The sequence below is a fragment of the Xyrauchen texanus genome, chromosome 3, assembly GCF_025860055.1.
Source record: "Xyrauchen texanus isolate HMW12.3.18 chromosome 3, RBS_HiC_50CHRs, whole genome shotgun sequence".
Taxonomy (NCBI): Eukaryota; Metazoa; Chordata; class Actinopteri; order Cypriniformes; family Catostomidae; genus Xyrauchen; species Xyrauchen texanus.
The window spans coordinates 50,722,198-50,741,747 of NC_068278.1; the positions used below are offsets into that span (position 1 = coordinate 50,722,198).

Genomic DNA, 19,550 nt, shown 5'->3' on the forward strand with positions numbered 1-19,550 from the left:
CTGTTTCTCACCCACATTTATCATACAAACTTAACAATACAATTTAAATCCTATATTATATTTCATGTTATAGCGTAAGATATATATATATTGTTTGTATTACTTTTTTGCATTAATGAGAAGAGCAAATATGCTTAATTGCTAAGAAAATATGACAAAGTAAACACTTAAAACCCCTAATGGTCATAAAAGTGTGTGTTTGTGTGTGAAAAAATATTTCTTTAAGCAATATGACAGGTGTGGGTGAGAAACGGATCACTATTTAAGTCCTTTTGTATAATCAATCACCACTTCCCATTTCTTTTTTATTTTTTATTTGCATTCTTGGTGCATATTGCCACCTTTTGGGCAGGGAGGAGAATTTTGTTAAAAAGGACTTAAATACTGATTTATTTCTCACCTACACTTATTGCATCACTTCTCAAGATATGGCTTTAACCACTGGAGTCTTGTGGATTACTTTTATCAGAATCAGCTTTATTGCCAAGTATGCTTACATATACAGGGAATTTGTCTTGGTGACAAGAGCTTCCAGTGCACAACAATACAAAAGCAGCAGCAAGACATAGATAATAATAAAAAATAAAATGTGTGTATATATATATATATATATATATATATATATATATATATATATATATATATATATATATATATATATATATATATATAAAACCCAGGGACACGAAAGTAGGATATTAAAGTTGAAGTAACACTCATTTGTTCCCACTAGATGTCAGTGTTTTCCTGAACACTAACCCCCACACACCAAAAATGTTGTTTTCGAAGGGAGATGGGCCATGCTGTAAGGTCGTTCCAAATTGTATTTTGATACAATCTATGGATCTATGATGCATGCCACAAGATGTACATTTACAAGAGACTGCCATCATTCTAATGAACTGTCCTTCATAATTGAAAAATAAAGAAGATGTCCTTGAACATTAGAAACCAGTGTGTCCCACAGGGGTTTGTGTCCTTGATCATCCATTGAACAGAGGTCCCAGAAGGTATCTTAACACAACTGCTCCATGACTGCCAGTTTCCCACGTGTGTCTTCAAAATGGCTTTGTTGTAGTCGAGCCCTACACGCTTTTTCCAGAATCTTCTATTAAGGAATTGTTGCACCCAGCTCCCAAATGCAAAAAGCCTTGCAGCTGTGATAGTAGAATGATGGCCATCATGTGTTAAAGTCCAAATCCATCAGGGCTGCTGAATGACATTTTCTGTTTACCTGGATGAGGCAGGGGTGTAGATTACGGGGGATGGGGGAGAGGAAACCCCAACCAGTAATCAAAACACTAACCCCCCACACACACCAATATGTATACCATCAATGGAAGCATGTAAATGATTCACGCTGCAACCCCCAACGTTCAAGCCTAATATACACCCTTGGGATGAGTTATTTTTTTAGAATGGAGCCGTAAGGTTTGTATTTCAGAAATGTTGTTAAATTAAGTTATATATGGTTATATAATAATGTCTTAACTATCTGATGTCGGATCAAATGATCCCAAAAAGAACGTTAAAATCGTCGCTGTAATAAAAATAAATAGGTAAAGCGTGTTACATACTGCACATTTTGGCATATGCTAAATATTCAGTAATTTCGCAAACAATGTTTGGTCCGCTATCATATGTGGTCCTATATTTTCATTCCAACATTTGAATTGGGAAAATAAAATGGTAACCAAAAGGAAGATTGATGAATCCTCTCTTCAAAACCAGAGGAGAAGGGCAAATCACAACAGCCACAAATCTGCATTTATGTCATAAACTGACTTGCGTTGTGGCTTATATAAAAAGTGATGGACATTTTCTGATATATTTATGAAATAATCATATGGCCTGAAATGTAACATTTATAAAACGTAAAATAGGCCAACAAGAATGTAATAAATCGCTGACTGAAGAAAACGCCAGTGCAACACATAGCCTACGCCCGGTAATTTTTCACACACATCATTTTCACGTTTTAAATGACAGTGGAACTATCTGGGACAGAGTTTGATGGCTAACTCATTGTAAAACTTGGAAAGAAGAAAAAAAAAACATTAAAAACGTCGTAAACAAAGCTGACGTCATCCTAACACGTGCTCGTGGGGACCGGACCAAACCGGTTTTTATCAATTTGATAATTTATTAAATAAGTAAACTATCTAAATATGAGTGTTGCACTGCTAACATACGACCTCAATGCGAGTATTAAATTATAACTTAAACTCTCCTGACCTCTTTGTGGATGTAGCTACGTGAGAAGCGGATCTGTCTTCCTGAACGATGAGTGATGTCCGTTCTTTTGAACAGATTGCAAAGCAGTAGGTCACCCCAAATATATATAAGGGTCACCCAACTGTAATGGATACCTTTGTTTAGGAGTAAAACAGTCAAGGAAATAATGTTGTTAATAAAATAGGAATAGTTAATATGATTAATAATTAACATTATTAGGCCTATCAATATCTGAAACACTATTGTTGGTGATGTTCTTGATAATGTTGTTAACAATAATGTTGGAACAATAAACATCATTAAAACTTATTAGTGAAGATTCAGTAATTTTCCTACAAAACATGGAACGCTATACGGGGACTTTGGAGAATATTTTAAGGTGATTTGTTCTTTGAACCGATTCATGAAATAAACTGTCCGAAGGAACCGATTAGTTTATATGATTTTGACTTTCCAACACTATAAGCTCATAAACTCACAAATAGGTGGATTGAATTTTCTCCAAACTATAATGTTACATAGATCCCTATCAAACTCTACTAATTTTCATAAGCAGATGCTCTTGGCATGGTCCCTAATATACAAACACAACTTTTCCCCACACAGATATTACAGATGTTTCCTTCTAGCTATATTTCACATACATAAGCAAAAATTTACCGGCTCTAAACCTCTCTTTTCTCTATTCAAAAATGATCTAGACAATTACATGGAAACTATCCAAAGCTCTGTTTTTCCCAAAGCATTGAAAACTGTATCTCTATATTCATCCTTTTTGTCGTCTTAAAGTAAATGCATTGTATTGTTCCTGTTTTTTTTTTTTTTTTTTTTTCTTACCCTGGCAAATTAGTTGTATTTGTGTATCTTTGTCTTTTTTTTTTTTTTTTTTCATGTTTATCTGTATTGCTTTTATGCTTTGTGATATTTAATAAATAAAGTAAAAAATAAAATAAAAAAACTATAAGCTTATAAATATAAATAATATTATTTTGCCGCCTTTGCTCTTTAAATGTCCAATGGGAAACGCTTGTTTAATTAATAATAATGAGGCAATCCTTATGACTTTGTTGCCTTCCAATGGCGAAGGCTTGGCTCCTGAATATTAAGTAGAATTTATAAATTCGCGGGGCGGTGCTCTCTAATGATGTCATCTACTCCCGCCCACTGTGTCAGTTGCTGCCGTCTTATCAATGAGAGCAAAAGAAAAAAAAAAGAAAACCGAGCCTCTGGTTTTTAAACGGCTTACCCCATGTCCATCGGTTCATTAACGGGCCACTGACGCGTCTGCGGATCAAAAAAATCTCAAGTTTGGTGAGCTGAATTGCCTTTTGTTGCATCTCTTTGAAACCTGGCTAGCTGGCTAACTATTAACCACGTCAGAGTGTTTTAAAGGTTTTACTCAGACTCATCTCTGTGGCAGATGAATCCGTGTTTTAGGCAACAAATTAGTGGCGTGATTATGGGGGTTAGTTGATGTAATGGTGCTCTAATGCTTTACCTAAACAAAGATTTCTTGATGGCCTGTTATTAGCTGAGATGATGTGATGTTTATCTTTTCACGCAGCATGAGTACTATTTAACATAACGATGATCTTTAAGGTCGTACATTACAGGTCATTGGCCAACCACGATAAGCCGAGCCAAAATAATCTTTATCACTTGCCTTATGCCTGTGCTTGTTTTATTATGTGTATCATATACTTATAGTCGCGGTGATAAAGATAGACAGCCTAATTTAAAAGCAGGCAGTTGAAATAGCCTATATATTCGTGACTTCTATTTCTTATATCTGTGAGTCATGTTAGTTGTAAAGCTGGTTCTGATGTGACAGTTTTAAGAAACTCATGCAGCATAAAGAAAGTCTACGTAGCAGGCATGCATGCTGTTCAGAGAAAAACTGGTCTGTTCAGATGTTTTTGTCTTTTTGACAAGTTTTATAGGTGTGGAATATGTTGCTTGGCTGTTTTACATATTGTTTAGGATTTTAAGCGTGACTTATACACTATTTTGTAACTGTCAGTATACACCTTAACAAATTATCGGTTAAAGGGATAGTTCACACAACAATTAAAAGTCAGTCATTGTTTACTCACCCCTGTGTTGTTATAACCCCATATGACTTTCTTTTTTTCCTTAACAGAAATTGTGAAAAAAATTGTTCTCAGTGATGTCATACAATGGCAGTTTATGGTGACCACTTCTTCAAGCTCCAAAAAAATGCAAAAATATAATTCAGAAGTCTAACACATTTTTCCATGAGACTCCTGATTGTTATGAAAGTGTACGTTAAGGTCTAGGACATTCTGTCGATCGCTTGGTTTTGGTCTTCTATTTTCTTAAAAAATTATATGTAAAGCTCTTTGAATTGCCATTGTGCTATATAAATAAACTTGCCTTGCTATATCTGGTGTCATGCTCTGTAACCCTGTTCACTATGAATTGACACTGGTCCAAAATGTGATGTGTGGTGCAGGCACAAGGCGATTGTCTGTGTTCCCCGACTGCTTTCGGGTTCTTGAATAATGTATAACATGCAACAGCTGGTGGACTTTCTGGTAACCCCCTCGGGTAAGATGGTACCCCCTAGGATTTTGGTGCCCTACGTAGACTGTAATATGTGAATAGGGTTGAAGCGAAACAAAACAAGTTTTAGTTTGAACGCCCCATCTCACACGTGCTGCGTAACTACTGTTGCAAAGAGCTCTAAAGCTCTGCGTGCAGACTCGTGAACGGGCACTGGAGAATAACAGCCAGTACACATTTTACTAAATAACACTTTAGATTTCGGTTTGTTTCACACCAAACCTGATTGTATACTTTCATAACAATTATGAGTCTCATGGAATAATTGATTAGACTTCTGAATTAGAGGTTGACCGATATAGGATTTTGCCAATGCTGATAACTAAGTTAAGACAAGCAGATAACAGATTAATTGGCCGATAGTTTTTAAAATTTATACTGAATGAAAAAACAACATTTAAAGTAGGGATGCACCAATATAGCTTTTTCTCTTACGATTCCGATACCGGAAATCTCAGTATCTGCCGATACCGATCCCGATCTGATACCAGTGTTTTAAATTTCATATACAACAGTAATATATTTAAGTCGTGCACTTTTTAAACCCTCACACTTTTATTTTGACATTACATCCAAACTCTCCAGGAAGTCCTGTATGTGTCTGTTTGTAGGCAAGTTCACAGTAGTTTAAATCGCTTCTTATTCAAATTCTGGTCAAATGCACCCCAGTGCCATTCTAAATGCATATTTTTTTTTTTGTTAACAACTGTTTATTGAGTTTTTTCTAAATGCATATTTTAAGTGAATCGAACTATTGAGCATCTACATCTGAGATGTTGTTCGTTGAGTAGCGTTCAAATATTGCGCAATGCGTGAAGGCTAAAAATAGCTGCAGGTGTGTGTAAACAGAGCAGCGCCATTCACTAATGTGCTGGCGCTGCGCATACTACTAATTAAACACAGGATTTTGTGATTCACAGAGCTATTGCACGTCTTCAAGTGGCTGATGACTTCACTTCTGTTGAAGGGTCTTTAATGTGAAACAAGGGCAAATTAGTATTAATTATGCTTATGCTTTTTTTAATGCTTCTATAAGATTCAGTGATATTTTTATTTGTATTTTGCACTGTTACACTCGTTTACATTTTCCAAGAATCACACACACACACACACACACACCAATCGCTTGATTATCTAATCAAAAAATAATTGTATCAAAAAATGTATTAAAATCAGATGCGTTTGCGTGAAGATATTTTTCTAAAATCTCTCACTACCTTTAAATATACATCTTAGCTGGCTAAAGCATGAACATGACTGGATATAAACTAATGCAAATAGATGATAATATGTTTTTTTTAAACATTTATGTAGGACTTTCGTGTTTTTTGTCACATTGTTCTAACTGCTTGAGGTTAGCTTTAATGTTAGCGTCCTCTCAGCCTGGTCTGCAAACATACTGCTCTATTATTGCAGCATCTATTCAAGAAATTCATTACTTTATAATGATATGACAACATGTACTGTATACATATTTTTAAATCTACATTGTTCAGCTCCGTGCAGTGTTCCGCTGCATTGAACGTGCAGTCACACGTGTCAAAACAACCACCACAAGGCATCAGTGATAGTTTTTATTTTGCCCCTTCAGGCCTCTCTCATACTGTATAATGACAGCACGCCCTTTCCAGCCGTTCCAGCACTGGACACAAAGGGGAAATATTATCAGTGTGGATTTTTGCAGATAACGGATAGTTCCAGAAATCGTTATCGGTGCCGATTATTCTGAATTATACTTTTGCATTCTTTTGAAGCTTTAAGATGTGGTCAGCATAAACTGCCACTGTATGACATCACTGAGAATTTTTTTTTTTTTTTCACATTTTCTCCCTTTGTGTAAAGACAAAGAAAGTAATTTAGTGTAATAACAACACAGGGGTGAGTAAACAATGACTGAATTATTATTTTGGGGTGAACTAATCCTTTAAGTGATTAATGTTAGTGTTATTAATGAAGAATTACTACTACTACTACTAGTAATAATGTGTTTCTAGGGTTCCTGGCCATGGAAAACTTGCAAATATCCCTCAATTTTATTAATGTAATTTCCAAGTCTGAGAAAGGCATAGAAATGAATACAATTTTGTGAAGTCATGGACATTTTTATGATAAATATACATTTTTGTAGTTATGCTCAGAATTGTCTTTTAAAATCATTTGAAAAATCATTGTTTTAAAAAGCCTGTAATCCTTAATAATAATAATAATGAAGCATTTAAATTGTTTAAGACTGCTGTTTTCATTGAAATATACAAGACATTTTTTTTACATCTGTCACATTGAATATTGGCAGGCCTGTTTCACTTTATTATAATTATTTATAATTTTTTCTTCATATTTTAGAATAATAGTAAAGTCATAAAAACTATGGAATAAGAGTAATGGAGCTATGGGAATTATGTTTTGACTAAAATCCAAAATAAATCAAAACTGTGTTATATTTTAGCATCTTCAAAGTAGTCACCCTTTGCCTGTACTTTTGACATTTCTCAACCAACTTCTTGAGGAATCACCCTGGGATGATTTTTAAACAGTATTGAAAGAGTTCCCATCTATGTTGGGCTTTTCTTTATTATTTGGCCCAAGTCATCAATTTACAAAACTTTTTTTTTATTAATAAAAAAAAAAAATGAAATAAATTAATATGGTGGCACAATTATATTTTTGTCTACAAAACTACTTTCAAACAAAGCATACTTCTTCAGATCAAAAGATTTTTAAGATTGTATCTTTTGACCGGTAGTGTATTTCCACCAAAACAAAGATAACCAGTTGATTTGAGCAGTCCGGATTACTGCTGTGACGTATCTTCGGTCCTGACAAAATTTGTGCGGTTTCGTCAGGTTTGACGTATTGTGGAAAACACCAAAACTGCTTGTTATCCATTTTTCCAGCTTAGTGGTTAGGCAAGGGCTTAATTGATGCTGATACCCTGTACTTTTGAAGGTAATAATATCTGAGGATGCCCCCAAAACAGAAGGGAAGTTTTCTCTGCCATTATGTTGTTGTCTTTAATGACAGGTCTGATGATTTAATTACAGTGGTGCTGTTAATGCTTCGTTGTCTCTGGTATAAAGAGGCTTTGATCCCAGAGCCAGGGGCATTTGAAGAGTCCTGTGGACTGTATGTGTCACACAAGCCAGATGTTTAGGGCAAAGGAAGCTCTTTGTATTTGAAGTACAACAGGTAATGTAAAGTTATTTTATTGTTTCTCAACATGGCAAGTGTGTTGGAAAAATGTGCTGAGTTGTATTGAATCTTGTGCAGGATATTATTGATATCTATAATAAAATTTTCACTTGTTGAAATGCTATTCTTTGTAAGCAATGCAATTAAGCAAAAATGCAAAATTTTTATATCAATAACTAAGTTCTAAGCACTAGTAAAAACAATAATTCTTGGGAGGAAAATGACATAGATACTCACGAAAATACAAATTCCTGATACCAAAAATGGAATGCAACTTGTAAAAATTTATCATATCTGTTACTGCATTTTCCCTAGAAGAATTTCACAAGGATCTGTCTTTCACTCCTGTTCAAAATGCAATTACAGATACCTGTAATTAATTTATTGGCATTAGAATTTTACCAGTTGATATCAGGAATGGATTTTTTTTTACTTGTGAAAATGAAGTTACGTTTATCAAATATTTGATTCGTGTATATCAGTCTTTTACTGATTGAAATAAAAAAATGTATATCAAGAATGTGAATTCCTGTGAGTAATAACGTATACAATTACTGATATCAAAAATGATCCTTTTCACTAGTAAAAATTCCCTTGCTGATATCAGGAATTAGCAAAAATGTCATTATAGAGGTCTATAATTTGTGATGTCAATAACCGTGTCCGCTTGGCCAATTAAAATAAGTTTTAACATTACCTTGTGTCAGTTCCAAAATATACCAATGGATTTGTGAATGAATTGTCAACTTTCTGTTTTCAATGTTTTAGGTTTTTTTAGTTGAGTGAATATTGCATAAAATAAGTGTTTCTTTCACTTCAGAAGATTTGTGCACATCTGAATTACTGTTGATAAATTGTATTATGTTTATCTGCATTTAAATTTGACCATCGGCCATTCTGCTATGTAGATACCAGCATAGGCCATTGAAAACCCCATATCAGTCGACCACAATCTATAATTAATGTACACATACTGTACATGATTAAAAGTAAATTCTGCTGGCCATAGTTGGCTTTGTGATTGTGAACTAGTTTGTGTATTTTCCAGAGATGTTCATATTTGTTCAGACATGGGTTCAATGCCAAGGTCAAGGGTTCAATTCCCAGGGAAGACACGTAATTAAATAACGTTTGACACATGAAGACACAGCAAGTCACTAATATAAAGGAGTCAAATGCCTAAATTGAATTGTAAACAGATTGGGTAATGTTATCCAAAAGAAATTTCAAATGATGCCAGAATGTGCAAGATAGCAGAAGGGAGCTAAGTCTTGGCAACAGCAGTGTTTAAGTTGTCAGCAGTCAGCAAATCTACCTTAACAAAGTCATAGTGCTCAAATTCCTTACAACCTTCAGGAAGGATTGTTTAGCGTTGAGTAAGTTACTCCTTACTGCAAGACATTCTGTTCCAGTGATGCTGTTCTCAGATTCTGAATCGCCATCAAATAATGGTTGCCTTGTTTTTCTTTTTTGCTAATGTTTCAATAATAAGAGAGCTTTCAACTTCATTGATAACACTACATTTTCTGAAGAACAATGTGAATTGTGCTTGGCTTTGCAAAAGTCACCACCATAATGCAAAATATTTTGGCTGGTTTCCAGGGGGATGCTGGCACGATGTTATGTGGATGTTGCTAGTCTCTATAATGTTCTGGTCCCTAGATATGGCTCAGGTCCCTTCTGCAATGTAAGTGTATGGGATTATTTATCACTTTTTATTGCCCATCAGGCGAAAAAGTTTTAGAAAGTGCTTAGAATGTAGCCTCTGTTAAACGCAAGCCCATAAGGACACGTTCAGCAAATGCACACTATGAATGCTTTGTGGTACTCTTTCAGCACAGTCAATGGCAGCCACATGTGCCACCGACATGCAAAGACAAGTATTGTTCGTATGTCTTGAAAAACTGAACTGCAAGAGGACAGTCTCTGCGCACAGTGCAGGAGACATAAAGGCGCACAGAAAACCTTCTTTGGCTTTAATATTTCAGGTTAGGGGTTTAGTTTAGCCTGTGGTTAATCCAACCAAAACCTTCATTGATCAATCTGCTTTGTTCATATTTGGCTGGATTAGGTGGTTTTGGACAGACCTTCTTGAAAAGTATAGTACACCAACCTCTAGTGAACAAGGAAAAGCTTCCCTTAGAGTTCATTCCCTCTGTCCCTTGCCTTTCCGTTCTTTGTTTGCCCTGTTTTATTTTTCCCATAATTTGCCTATTCATAGAGCACCTGCTTGACAACAGATGGTGTGAAGATGTTGATAAGGATATATCCTTTCTTGTGGTTATTTAAACTGATCTCACAGTGAAATCAGAAACAGTAGGTTGACTTTGCTTGAGCTGAAATCGGTCTGTGCTTACCAAAATTTGAAACACTGTCCCCAGTGGTCAAAGCAGTAAGTGTTGTTGGGTTTATGGGCATGCGTGAGCTCGATTTTCTGGGTGTAATGTCCACAGAGGGGTGCCAAAAATGAGTTGTGAAGCGAGTTGTATTCACCTGGACTGGCTATAATACAGCGAAAAGGAATGCATATTTTATAAACTGTACCCCAAACCAAACACCGCACTGAGCCATACCATCAGTGGAGTGTAAATGTAATGTTTGTGGGAAAAAAATGCAACCTCCATATCACGCTTGTCACTAATTATGTTATTGCAAATACTTCCTGGTTTCAACACCGGATACGAAACCGGGTCTCCCACGATGCTCTTCCAGTCGAACCACAATTTAAGGTAAACCGGTTGGAGCTGATGCAAAAATGTCTGATGGTGCTTGTCAGTGAGTCGGCGTAATGTGGCCAATCCTAGGGTACAGAAACTCTCAACAACAGAAACGTCATGCTGGCTTTCGGTGTGATCATGTTGGGTTATCACCTGAGTCCAGCTGTAAAACCTGTTGGCTCAGCAGATTAAAGATATGGATGAAGTGAAAAAGTTTGTCACCTCTTTTTCACTAGTGTGCAGGATAGTTTGCATTCCCAATCTGGGTTGAAGTGATGGCAAGTGTATTAAGGCTGAAACGTTTAGTCGACGTTATTTACAACATCAATAATAAAAAATTGCAGACACATTTTTTTGTTGTCAGTTAGTCCCTTGATCTCATTTAACGTAACAAGAGATCACATTAAACTCTAATGATGACGCGTAAGAGCAGCACTGCAGTTTGCACCTGACTGAGGAGAGGAAGAATTACACAGCTCACACACTCTAAACTATCCAAACAGCTTCAGGTGACATAGATCGCAAAGTATAAGGGAATTATAATGCAAAAATACAAAATAAATAAATAGAAGCACTCTTGTTGTGAAATACAGCAGAGCCGGAGCTGCCGTTCCACTGAAGAATAAACTTATAGAAGCTGAAGTTTATAGTATTAGAAATATTTTGTGCTGAACATGTTTTTATAATCTAAAAAAACAATAATAAATAAAGTGCCAAGACAACCCAGAAATACAATGTTCTCAAAGCCACAAGTCTAAAGAAGTTAGGTTTCAATTTTGAAGATGATCTAACAAAGAAATAGGTTCCTGCAAGGTTCCTGATATCGCTGTCAGTATACAGAGTAAAATTAAGGCTCCGCCTTTCAAGACGACACAAAATCTGACTACACTTCTCGGCTATTATGAAAAAAAGCTACAGCACTTTAAAAATAGACATTGGAGACCCGCTCATTTTGTTAAGAGACTCTATATATAAATATATAAAATAATATACAGTTTTACAACATGAATGCTGCTCAGATTGCATAGTTTTTTAAGAACAACTACGAAGGGTAATTCTTACAGGCAAGATCTCATGTAAACAATGGAGAATATATCAATATTTCTCAGATTTATCAAATGGACAAAAAGTGCTGTTAGATGTTTTTCAATGAACGCTTGACATGGACAATTGACCCAAGTGTGGCGACCTGGATTCATCTGGCGATCGCATAACAGATTTTTCATAACAAATGTATGATGTCCCGTTTTGATATTGCATGTTTTCATTTGTACTCCTGGCACAAATAACTAAATTGCTGTTTCTAGAGCATTGCTATCATGAAACAGAGATCGGATTTCAATGTTGAACCCTTATCCCTTTGACAAGATGTATATATTTCTTAACATTCATTACATTTATAGACGAATAAATTATGTAATAAAGAGTGACGTCACTACCGAATGTGGGGAAATGCGTATCAACAGGTTAAAAGAAGTAATCTGACTATACATTTTCTTTACATAAAGACTTTACATAATTTTAGACCTACACTACCATTTAAAAGAAGTCTCTTCACTCAAAAAAATTAAACGTTGACTTTAATTAATTTTTTCTTGTCAACAGGTTCCACAAGATTTAATTATGTAAGTTGAAAACAAATATTCAAGGTTATCTAACCTAATGGGGTTGTTTTAGGGAGAAAGAATATTTTTGACTCAAGCCAACTATTATCAATCATTTTTGCTCAGCAAGAGACGTTTGAGTTAAACTAACTAAACTCAGTTGTGTTATATGGACTAACAAAATTTGTTTAGAACTTACATATTACATACATGTCAATTCAAAGTAAACTAATTATTTTACATCAAAACATTCAATTCAAGCTTAATTAATCAAAATAAAATGCTTTCAATAAGTTTAATTTTTACTAGTTAGGTTTAATTAATTATAGTTCGTCAACAGGTTCCACACAAATAACTTCAGTAAACTCAACTTAACATTTGTTAGTTCCTTTATTCACCAACACAAGGGCTTATCAACAACAACAACTTTTCTTTTTAACTTCTGTTTTACAAAAGAGAGAACATACCCATGAGTGGCAGCATTTAAAGTGGGTTATCTTGACCTTTTAAAAAAAAAAAAACTCTGGACATGCTGCGGTCCTGGGTTTTCAACTGTGTGGTGTTGGGCAGTTTACTGTTCTCTTTTTGTCTCTGAAGGTATCCGCACCGTTAGCCTGATTGGGAGCACCTGCACCAGACGCTGTGGGAGGATAAATACTCCGGCCCTTTTGCTCTCGCTCTCTCTGATCTGGTCCCACTCCTGCCAGCAGCAGCAGCACATTTTTGTTTTGTTATCCCTCTTCAACACCCAAACTTCATACTAGCCACTCATCCACATTTATACCACTGACTAACACTCTACATGCTTAATTACTAGTTTAAGTTGTTATAATAAATGTTTACTTTTGGCAATCCTCCGTGTCCTCTTCGCATTTGCTATTGCCTTTGAACTGGCTTATAACAAATTGGGGATCCCAGACGAGCCCACAATTTGTTAAGCCAGTTCAAAGGCAACAAATGTTAAGCCAGTTCAAAGGAAACTGAGTTTCATTGCATATATGGCACCCATTAAGAGTGCACATGCAGAAGCGATGTCTCCCAATTCGTGAAGCACTTCAACACCCTCAATCACTATTCCAACATCAGCTGGAGTGGTGGTGGCATCACCTCCCTCTACATTAATGCTGTAGATGCCAAAGACAACTTGTTCAAGGTCCCTCTGGGCAGCACAGCCATCTGAATCCTTTCCACACACAAAAAAGGACAATAATGAAATCACCAGCCAATTACATATTTCCAAAGAGCTCATTTGCATTGCAGTTTTCTCCGTTAATGTTTTAAAATAGTGCTTGATTACTAACTTTTGGTCCAGACTGATTCCTTACTATTTATACACTCACTGGCCACTTTATTAAGTACACCTGTATGATCCAAAGTCATCAGCTCTGCCATATATTCTACTTTTATAAGATTATAATTTTAAAATTATTAAGATTAAATGATCAGAAACCTGATTTGTCTAGACCAAAATTGCCATTCCTACAAGCCAGATCCCACAATGTTAAATGTGTATTGTGATATTCTTAAAAGCATACTGTTACTGCTGCGGCAATTGTTATTACCTACCAGATACTCTTTGAAAAGGCTGCTCGGATCTTCATTTAGATAGATACAAAGTGATCTGAGGAGGCACTCCCTCTTCTTTTCAACAGTTTCATTCTAAATAGAAAAAAAGCAGCATCAACATACATAATATACAAACCTATTACACTTCTATAATTATGTGAAATGGGTGAAACTTTAACTATAAAAGTAGGCACATGTACAATGACCATTTACTTATACAAACATTATCAATGATTATGCAATTATGCAATTTAGCTGTGCAGTCAGAGCAGAGGTGAGGTTAATTTTCCTTCCTTTAGATCCACCCGTCGTCTTCAGCACTCTTTCGAGCTGATCAGCGTGGTGGTCAAGTTGTGCAAAAATCGTTGCAACAAGGGGAACAGTGGTAATCCTCATAAATTCTGCTTCCACCTTTAAATAATGTCCACAAACAACCTGTTATTGGTGCATACTAAACTTTTAACGAAAAGACCACATGTTACTGTATTCTATAATTCTTTCACACTGTCATTTGATGCATTATATAACATTGATTATGGATGTTTTAAGAAGCAGTTTATACCTCAGGCACAGTGAACAGTCCTGGCCATCTTGTCTTGAACTCTGCAATCATGGGTTTGTCTCTGACTACCTCCTGTCTCCTATATGCAAAGGTATTGGCCATCTTCTCCTTGATAACTGCATTGTTGTGTCGTTTTTTTACTTTGGACAACAATGACACTCTTTTGCCTTCAAGGCTGTCCTGGGTCTCTCCAGCAGGATGGGGGGGGCAGAAATTTACTTCTGCCTTTCTGGGTTTTTTAACCTTATAGGCCGGCTGTAACTTATCTGAAGGTTTGTTCTTGAGGGAATTAATGCTCATCTCTGGGCACCCCAAGTTTCTTAGCTTTGTCCTATAGTTGGCCATCTTGTACTTGAGGCTAATTTTCCATCCGTAGTAACCACTAGAGGATCCTTGTTCCCTCAAACATAGGTGAGCTTTGATTAAATCTGCAAGAAGCACACACACCACCAAATAGACAAAACAATGATTTCATTAAAAAAAAAAAAAAACTTCACTTGAGAACTTTATAAAAGTTTTACAAATAACATACCATATGACTTAAAATAATAATAATTTAAAAAATGTATACAATCTGTTAAAAACTGAAATTATCTATTGCTACTGATAATTAAAATTAAACACGATACAAACAGAAACAAGCTACTCAGAACTAACAAATGAAATGGTCACGCAAGAAACAGTTTACATTAGTATATGTTGCAGATCTTACCTGTTGTGAGTAAAGCACCTTGACAGGAACACAAAACACACCTTTCATTAAGGACCTAAAAAAGGGCAAAGGATAAAAACAAACAAAACAAATTGATAAAGATTGTGAAATTGAATTAATCTGACCTGAAAACTACTAACAAACAAAATAATCAGTATCACAACCACTGTTATTACATGGCTTGGTTGAATTCTAATGTAAAATGCGGTCTGTTATTTCTTAGTAACAGACGCTGCTAAACTATACCGTTGCACAGTTCTCTTCGCTCTGGAGCAATACAATCGTTTTTAAATCAATATTTATTACCAAGATTTATTTGGTAGGTAGCCGTGTAATAAGCGGGACAATGTAGAGCTAGTATGTTAACTTAGTATGTTTATTAAATATATCTGCATATTGTATTTTTATGCTTTAGTAGGGTCAAAAACTTACAATTTAAACGCTACAGTCAGAAATATAAAAGGTAATTATATTTATTAAACGTGTAGAATAATTTCCAAAACATTACATATAGCATTATAAATGTTGCGTTCATGATATAAAAAATAAAATTAACTTTTAAAATGGAGTGACCGTTGAGCAGTTTTTCCGTGAGCGGGAATGGAAAACCAGGAGTGGAGACCGAGCGGAGTGATTAACAGAACCCCAGCGTAGAGAGAAGAACGTGCTTTTAATCCACTCCGGGCTTTGATCACACACCCCTCAGCAGGGTGAATACACAGTCTTTTAAAATTAAAATTAAGACATTTCTTACACTATTTGAGAAATGTAATTTACTTTACAGCCTTAAAATTATGAAAAGTGAATATAAGTCATTAAGGACAGACAGAAACCCTGCACTTGACGTGGGAAAAAATCCGTCGTTGACTCGTTCCAGTTAACGGAAATCCATCGTAGCGACGGAGAACTTTAATCCATGAACTAGTGTTGTCAAAAGTACCGACTTCGGTACCAAGTCGGTACTGAAATTTTTAAAATGTGACGCTTTGAGCGCTGTTGAGCGGAATCGTAAACACCTCTGATTGGCCATTGTGTTCTCGCGCTCATCGGATATGTCTGTGATTGGCTACAATGATCAACGCACGGGAGCGTTTGAGAGTACACGGAAGTGTTTGAAAGTTTTTTTTAAAAAACGGGAGTGGGAGCTTTTGAAAGCACAAGCAGCAGTCTATCAGCGGACCGGTCCTGCTTTCAAACGCTTCCGTGTGTATCTGTGCAAGCGCTGTGTGAAGAGCGCCATTGATGTATATTTACAACATGTTTTGAAGCGCTGATCATTGTAGCCAATCACAGACATATCCGATGAGCGCGAGAACACAATGGCCAATCAGAAGTGTTTATGATTCCGCTCAACAGCGCTCAAAGCGTCACATTTTTTAAATTTCAGTACCGACTTGGTACCGAAGTCGGTACTTTTGACAACACTACCATGAACTAACTTCTCTTATTACTTTTCTTTTCGCCCATATAATGGAAATATGCAGCGGACCAACCTGCACGCTAAGATAGCATGCTAACTTTAGCATGTCTAACAAGACAAGACACTGGAATTCTAAAACTAAAGCAGGCCAAAAATAAAGAACATATCTCTTATTACAAATAAAAAAGATTGATACTGGTGGGAAAACAAATATCCTCCTACCTTTACCAGCCGTTGAAAGGATACGTCCCTCTGTCAAAACCAATCAAAGAAAAACTTCACAGGGAATCACTCAGGTGTGATGAGCTTTGCGCACGTGTAGTCTGATAGTCTGACGCGTCTTGCTCTTCTTCTTCTTTGGGGTGTCATGGCAGTTTGCGTCGCACTATACTGCCACCCTTTGGATGTAAGAATTTTGTACTTAACATAAATGGTTTGTGTTTAGACAATGCGTTAGGATTTTGTACAGTTAAATTGAGACATAATTACGTGGACCTTAATAGAAAAAAACAGTTAAAGTCAACAAACAAAATTATTATAAGTAAACCGAATATAAATATATTATGTTAAGTGCACAACCTGCCTAGTTAATTTTTTTGAGTGTTCTGCTCACCAAGACTGGATTTATTTGATCCAAAATACAGTTAAAAATGTTGATATTGTGAACTCTTTTTACAATTTAAAAAGAACAGTTTTCTATTTGAAAATATTGTAAAATGCAATTTGTGATCAAAGCTGAATTTTCAGCATCATTACTGCCGTCTTCAGTGTCACATGATCCTTCAGAAATCATTATAAGATGCTGATTTTTTTAATATGGGCATATTTACATCACATTTGACACTTTTACACCCGAAAACATATTTGCAAGCACAAGCTTCGTTGATGATATTGAGGCAGCATAAACACTAGTTCAAATATAATCTAAACATACATATTATTTTTATATCATATTGCATGCCATATTTATATCATGCAGCACACAATTGAAATACCTGCTTTAGCCGAAACAACATTTAAATGTAACTAAAACTTGCATATTACAATTCAATACTTTGAATTCCTGGCTAGCAAGTCTGGAAAAAGTCCCACTAGTAAAATATGTACATGTTTATATAAAATAGCATGCCAACTAATATGTAAGTAAAACTAAATGACTTATCCGAAATTGTATTCTCAGCTGGATCAAGTCACTCTTCAAAATACAAACGTTCATCGGAGTCCCGCTCTTCTTCTGAGAATAATGTTAACACTTCGTCACTATCCAGGAGTTTTCTCACTTGTTTATCGTGCTATCTTCCAAATGTGCAGAAAAGTGAATGAACTTGATGCTTTTTAAGGCACAGTCGGGGGCGTTTCCCATTTGCATTGATCGCTTCAGGACATTATCATACGAATAGCGCCCTCTGCCCGTGGGTGTGATCACATTAGGGATAATTAGCTGAGACAGAACGACAAATCCCGAACTCAAACACAACTCGTTATTGATGGAAACAAAATCGTGATTGTCGATGACTTCAATTTGGGGTCTTATATTGTATCAACCGAGAAAGATGTTGAGAATCGAATCTCTCTCACCTGGGTTTCCTTTACCAAAGTCAAAACCATCCTGAGATCACCCAGACCGAAAGTGAAGTTTAAGCTGTGGCTTTTCAATGCAGCTTGCATATCTGTGCTGTTTTATGGATTCGAGTCTTGGGCGCTCACTGAGTCCCTGGAGCACAAACTCGACATCTTCACCAGAAAGTGTTATCGGATCATGCTGGGCATCAATCAAGCTGAAGCTCATGTGACTAATCAAGAACTTTACTAGAAAACTGGCCAAATTCCAATCAGTTCAACTATTAGATCAAGACAGCTGCAGTTTATTGGACACTGTTACAAATGAACAAGTGTGAACCAGCGAAAATCTATGCACTTTACAAGTCGGAAGTAACATCAAACCCACGTGGTAGACAGCGCTTTTCATATCGAGAAAAAGTGTACAAAGATCTTAAACACTTAGGACTGGAATTGGAAAAAGAACATCTAATGCAAGAGGTCACCAGATTGGCAGAGGATAAATAGTTGTGGAAGATTATTGTTGTGCCTATCAAGCCTGCCCGATGATGATGATGATGATGATGAGCTGAGCCAGGAGAAATTGTACATCACTTTGTTTCATAGAGACTACATTGCAAGAGAATATTTGTTTTACATTTGAATCATTTTATTTAGAAGTAGACATTTTAAGCTTTCTTTAGACATATGTTTCATATTTGTGTGATAAGTATTCGCAGTTTCAGTTTATTTTTGTGACATGTTTCAGAATATGCTCGCGAACACAGAGACAGCTGAAAGTGCACCCTTTTTATTTTCTTTATTTTACAAAAGCACAAGGTTTTGTTGTCATTGTAGGTGTACACAAATAAAAGTAGACCCTTTATAGTCTCTAATGATGTCTTATATTTATCTGTATGCCCCAAAGGATGCGCCGAAGTGCCCCGATCTAAGGGGGAGAGAGATTGAAAGTGCACCCAGCTGTTACTTATGGGTCATTCACAAATTAGTTTAAATCACTTTTGACATATTCTCAGAAATGTAGTCCAATTTGGTTTCAAAATTGTTTTTATAACCTTTTATAGTATTTTAAAAAACAAAAAGAAGTCAAACTTTAAAATTTTTATGTGACGTAACCATTAAGTAAAACATATTATAATACTTTGCACCTTGAAAACATGAGAGTATAAACAACTTAATCATTAATCTCAAAAAAGTTTAAGGAATTTGTTTTGTAAATAAAATATTTTTTCTCAGGGTTACACCACATGAACAAAATGTGCCTTTTCATAAACATGTCAAAATAAATATCAGATGTTTTTTAAACATCTTCCTTTCTACATCCATTGATTGCTTGGCATTCCAATTTCTCCCATTCATTTTAATAGAAGTGTCCCATCTATACTAAATAGTCTCAGTACCA

General features: G+C 35.7%; 1 protein-coding gene across 3 annotated transcripts in view; it reads left to right on the top strand.

Annotated features, from left to right (window-relative positions):
- The first annotated feature begins 3,403 nt into the window (after positions 1 to 3,403).
- The window catches only part of LOC127632355 (metal cation symporter ZIP14), a 44,609-nt gene continuing 28,462 nt past the window's right edge, over positions 3,404 to 19,550 (top strand). The window contains exon 1 of one of the 3 annotated variants that reach the window (XM_052110905.1): positions 3,404 to 3,546. The gene's annotated coding sequence lies outside the window, so the exon portion shown is untranslated. Of the gene's footprint in view, positions 3,547 to 9,592; positions 9,695 to 19,550 lie in introns of those variants that run through there. The other 2 variants (XM_052110899.1, XM_052110913.1) reach the window with 2 other exon arrangements.